Below are 6,348 nucleotides of genomic sequence, written 5' to 3'. Positions count from 1 at the left end.
ACTTTTCGAAAATAATATCAAAAACTCAACTCCTTTTAGTAAACAAGAACCTTCAAATCAGGGAAAAGTGAAAATCATATCTCTTAAATTAAGTTACCGAAAAAACCCATTATTTCACAACAACAAATCTGAAACTCTATTTTATTCCCTCTAGTGACTGTCCATATGTGACTTGATTTTGAGGCAAACTGGAAAAGACAAGGGAGAGGAGAAAGTGATAGAAAGAAAAGAAATTGAACATGGAGAAGAATAGATATGTTGATCATTATGGGGGGGGGGGGGGAGGGGGAGAGGACGGCTTCCAAAAATTGGGGAGGGGGAAAAAACCTCGGCGGAGGTGGAATTTTTGTGTAAGAATAATTTTTATATTTTTTTCATTTTTTGTTATTTTTTAATTGGAACCATCAAAGTTAATCGCTTTTTAGACCGTGCAATCACGCATTTTACCCAACTCAGCAATGCATATGCCACATATGCTTGGTCAACGGTCAGAAGGGTTTAAAGTAATGTATTTTAAAAACAACGAGTGTCTAGATAAAACTTTGTAGAGTATTGGGATCAGAATGACAAAGAGGGACAAGTAGAAGTGTTTATTAGGCTATTCTTAGAAAAGAAAAAAAAGAAAAAACTTAATTTTAAGGGTTTCACGCGCTTAGATGTGAATATAATACACACACTTTGTCATGTCAGCGTGAGGAGTTCACGAGATGATACTTCAGTCGAGAAGAAGTGCATATTGATAATGGGGTCAGTTGAGGTGGCTACCTTATCGTTCTGGACAACATCAAGATGCCGTTTATATATTTCGCTTTTGGGAACAAAATAGATTCTGCAAGTTTTCTTTGTTTTAGGTTCTACAACAAAATAGTACCTCCATTTCAATTTACCTCTCCAAGAAAAAATAAAAATAGAAATTTTGTTAAAAGGGAGAGAAATATCACAAATTTATTAGGCAGAATAACTGAATTCTATTGCAAAATACAAAAATAGAAGCATATGTTGACACTTGGAGCTGGTTTTTTTTGGGGGGAGGAGGGAGGAAGGAAGGGGGAAGAGTTTTAAAGGATAGAGACTAAAATTGTCAAGTTTATAAATACTTAAAGGACTAAAACGTAGGTGTACATTTAAAAGACCATCATAAACCTATTCCCATAGATAAGGGACCTATTGTCATTTTCTCTATATTTTAGCGTATTGGCTATTTTATCTTTTTATCTTCCACAATTAATATTTCATACAAAGGCTTTATTGTTTTACAAAAATATTTAAAGAAATTCATACGACATAAAACAAGATCAAATTTTAATGCTCGATTGTTTTACGTGCGTACATCTTACCTTTTAGATTAAAAAACCAGAATTCTACTGATGGATTTATCTTCTCTCTTTGAGTATTTATTAATTGGAGAAACAAAAAGAAAATCAAGGCGGTAAATTCAAAAATCAAAAATTTAAGAAAACAAAGTAAGAGTAAAATATTTTAAATTTATCCCAAGAAAAAATTAGAAACATACAAAATTTTTCCCATGGGCTAATAAGTGGTACTTTATATGCTATTAATCTCATAAGTTTCACACAAAGAATAAACTTTAGTTTGTTCCGCATTAACTTAAAATTGTATAATTAATATTTGTACAAATAATTAGTGGACACATGTGCTCTCAAAAGTTCTATGTTTTAAATGTATACTTCTTCCCATCATTCAAGTTTTAAAAGTTTTTTTTTTCCGTATAAAGTAGTAGTTGTATGAAATTTCATAATCAATAATTGAGCTAAAATTATCTAACTTTAGTATATGCATCTCTATAATCTTATCAAAATAACATTAAAATCCTTCTTTGAGTAAACAATTTTTGCTGAGTAAAATAAAGTCAAATTTAACATAAAACCGAAAAACAAGAATCCTCTTCTTCTATAGTGTTGTTTCCTTATTTTACATGTAAATAATTTTAATTAAGTTATGTTCCCTTCCCTAGAAAATAATTGTCATTTTAGCTAAATATATTTAGCCAAAATAAATGTTGCTTTGGGAAGTTAAAACGACATTAGTCACATTTTTCCAAATCTATTTTCGATTTAATAAATGACCTATAAAGTATAATGAGTAATTTGACTATGATATAAAGCATAACTTAATCAAATAAACCTTATAATAAATGTTTTATATTATTTTTTTAATGACCGTACCAAAAATTTAAAATGACATCTTTTTAGACTTGAGGTAATATAAAACGTAAATTTAATTGTAGTTGCGTTAGATAACTTGACATTAAAACAAAGGAAGATTGTCAATGCTTATAAGTTAAATGAATTTTTTTTATAACTACTGCTAATTCTCACAACATGATTGTAACACTCCGTAAATTTGGACTAGGTGTGTACATGTTAAATGTGTATTAAGATGGTATCTTAGACATATGAAGTCCTATAGGGATGAGTATAGGTGAAAAGAGTTGTTTTGGAATCAAGACGGAGAGTGAGGTGTATAAGATTCGATAAAATCAACTAAGTTATGGAAGATCTATATTCCATTAGGATTTCTAAATACCTGTAAAGAATTTCGAAAATCACAAAACATGAAAGTTGTAGCCCTTTTAAAATATCTTTCCAACTATATATTATGAAGCCCAAACAGATTTCATAGCAAAAAGTTATATGCGTTTTACTAGATAATGCACAGTATGCGCGTCTAGGTACGCGCCCGGATGGTCTCGTGTGCGGCCGCGCACTTGTGGCAGTGCTACTGCCCTGATGCGTGTCCAGGTGCGCGGTTGGGCCTTCAGGTGTGTGGGAGCACATCCGGAGTTTATTTTTAAAGCTCTACTTCGTCCCCTACACCCCAAAACACAAAACTTGCTCTAGAAAGGGAAGCTTTCAAGAACCTAACTTCTCAAAAGTCCCTCCATCATCCAAGGTAAGTTCTAATGATGATTCTAAGTTACTTTCAATTCTTCAAACATTATTAATATGGGTAAACCTTTTAAATTATTAGATATTCGATTACGACATCAGTTTTGAGAGACAAAACCCTAAAAGTCGAATTCAAGATGATTGAACATCAAAAAGGTAATATCTTCACCCTCTACTTGATAATAGTATTGGATTAATGATTATAGACTCTAGTTCATGAGATATGAGTTGATGGGTTTGATAGAAAAACATGAACGGTTATGAATTTGTATTGTTGATTATTGATTATTGGTTAAGGGTATTGTTTATCTTATGTGTGATGAAGAATGATATTGATTATAAGAAATTTGAGATTTTACAATTTATCTTGGAGTAAGAGAATGGGTTGTTGGATGTAGAAACATCATTAATGAGGGTTATGAGACTTCACGCTCATAAAGTGTTTGATGAAATATCTAAGTGACAAAAACATGAGTATTATTGCTAATATGGAATCCCTTTGACTTGTATTGATATAGATTACAGTTGAAAGGGTTGGCGAATGTTGTATTACGCTCAAGAGTAGGAAGTTAAGGTAAGTGAGACTAATTCTTTATATTTGGGAATGTTAATGATTCTCTCTACATTACATTTATTTTATGACATTATTAATTGCCTCAGAAATATAGTTAATCCTAGTTCCTTTAATAGTTGCAGAACTTCTAATTATCTAGCTTCATAACTCGTTCATGACTTTCATTCTGAACTTGTGAAATCAGTACGTAATCAATATAGACTTGTGTTTGATGCCTATAAGTCTCAGTCTAGATTACTCGACATGTCATAAACAATTGAAGTTTCAGTTTTCACAATCAGTTCATACATGTATCAGTCTAGTTCTATTCAGCATTCTGGTATCATGTTACTTAATATGATTCAGTATTTCAGTATCACATATTGCAGTATGGTTCTCAGTTCCTAAATTTAAATCCATGAATGTTGAACACCTGTAATTGGGCCTAAGGCCGTAGTTTATATGCTTTATGCATATTTGGGCTTGAGGCCGTAGTTTATATTTTATGCATGTTTGGGCCTGAGGCCGTAGTTTATGCTTTATGTATTTTGGGCCCGAGCCCAGAGTTATGTAGACGTATACTTGGGCCTGAGGCCATAGCTTGTGCATATATACATTGGCCTGAGGCCGTAGTTTATTCAGATAAACAGGTTGTTCATCATTCAGAAGAGGGAGTATTTATATCCTTACTTCCTTTGTTCAGTTCAATTATCAGTTATCATTTCAGTTATTCATTATTAGGTATCAGTTATCATTTCAGTTATCAATTATTAGCAATCAGTAGTCATTTCAGTTTCAGCTTCAAGAGTTATCATTTCAGTTATCAATTATCAGTTCTCAATTATCAGCTCAGTATTAGTTTCAGCATTTATAGTTTTTTCTTTCAGTTGCTTTATATACCAGTGCAATTCAAATATACTGACGTCCCTTTTGCCCGAGGCCTACATCTCACTATGCAGGTAATGATTTACAGGTTGATGATTCAGAGCGTTATTGTCGTACCAGCTATTTGGTGATCCCCTGTTCTTTCGAGCATTATCATTACCTTATGGTCTTCAGTATTTTCAGACAGTTAGTGTCATTAGTACTTCATTAGAGGCTTCATAGACTAGAGTGACAGTTAGATATAATCACAAGATTTTCATGTTAAGTAATGTTAGCGACAAATATACTTCACACTTGTGTTAGTGTTTTCGCACATTAATTTATATTATTCAGACTTTTAGTGTAACAACATGTGTTAGTTTACCTTCCACTTTCAGTATGTTATGATATCACATGTTGATTCAGAAAGCTAGTTGGTTCGCTCGGTCACAGTAGTCAGGCACCGGGGGTCGTGTTACATTCAGGCATAGGTTCGAAGCGTGATAAAGAGTCGCCAATTAGGAGATTTATGGTGTCCCAAGTCACCGGTTGAATCCCGAATCGAGGAAAAGATTGACTCTGTATTACAGTCCGCGAATCAGAAATCCGAGTAAGGAATTCTGTTAACCGGGAGAAGGGGTTAGGCATTCCCGTGTTCCGTGGTTCTAGCACGGTCGCTCAACTGTCATATTTGGCTTGAATTATCTGATTTTAACAATTATGAACTTATGTGCAGATTTTTAACTCTTACAACTTTTATTATTATTATTATTTTAAAAGAGAATTGCAACGTTATTAAAACATGTTTTGAACCACGTCACATCAATGCACCCATGATTTTGGACACGTTTTAACATCGTTTAGATTTAGATTTGGGTTGCATAAATGCGCAACCGAGTTTAGGGAAGTAATGTTATTAAAAGCGCGCCTACAGTGACTAACGCGTTATTATTTTGGAGAAGGCCGTGAAATTTGCTAAACGGCCCATCCCGAATTCTATGTATTCATTATAATCATTTATTGAGGGCCCCGCAACTTGTGCGTTTTATTTGACGAGATTCGTCTCATTTTATTTTATTAAAAGGCCAACCTAAAAGTGACTACGATTTTTTATTTGTCTCTAAAATAAAAATAAATTCTAATTAATTATTGTTAGATAATGAGATCCACCACCTATCCCTTGGGTATTATCAGTCCATCTTCCATTTAATCTCAGAGGCAAATGGCCCAAGCTGTGGGACCCAAGACGCCTCAACTGATCAGGCTTTGGAGGACTGATCGGGAGATCGATTCCCTGAGCTGGGCAACCCGTGTTTTTCCTAAACTATAACCAAACATGTCTGGAAACTGGGCCATCGGCAGCCCAGTCACGTAAGGCCCAACAGTAGGCCCAGATCTGCTACACTTATTTCAAATTACCTCACATGTGCCCAAATAGTTTACAACAGAATAACCAATTCATACAAGCCAGCTAAAGGCCCAATTCAAAATAAGGTATTATTCAAATCACTACTACTAGATTAACACTTAAACACATTAATATTTCAAACCAGCTGGACTACAGAATTGAATCAACGAGACACAAACCTCTTTTAAACTTGTCTTTTTTCTTTACGATCACTGGAAACAAATTCATGCTTAACCACACTCATTTAAACTAACACTAATAATTAACAATTGGAAACTAACATTATTCACTACCACATTACAACATACTGGACTATTTAGAGTGTACAGTTAACCTGAAAGTCTATGCAACTGAATTCAGTGTTTAACTACCAAATCTATAATCAAATAAGGCGAGATTACTGATCCCATACAGTCCTCGTTAAGTACACATTCCACAGCTTCAAATTTCATCGAGTGTTAATCATCTCAAAACATATTTCAACTATCATTTATAATGGAATAACAATAGACGCTTCATCCAGCGAGCAACTGCCCAAATATTTTATTTCATGCTTAATCTCGGAGTTACATCATCAGTGAGTTCATGTGTGTACCTGAATATTGGACAGAAAT

Source organism: Nicotiana tabacum, chromosome 3 (genome assembly GCF_000715075.1).
Source record: "Nicotiana tabacum cultivar K326 chromosome 3, ASM71507v2, whole genome shotgun sequence".
In the NCBI taxonomy this organism is placed as follows: domain Eukaryota; kingdom Viridiplantae; phylum Streptophyta; class Magnoliopsida; order Solanales; family Solanaceae; genus Nicotiana; species Nicotiana tabacum.
Note: the sequence above shows the minus strand (reverse complement) of the source record.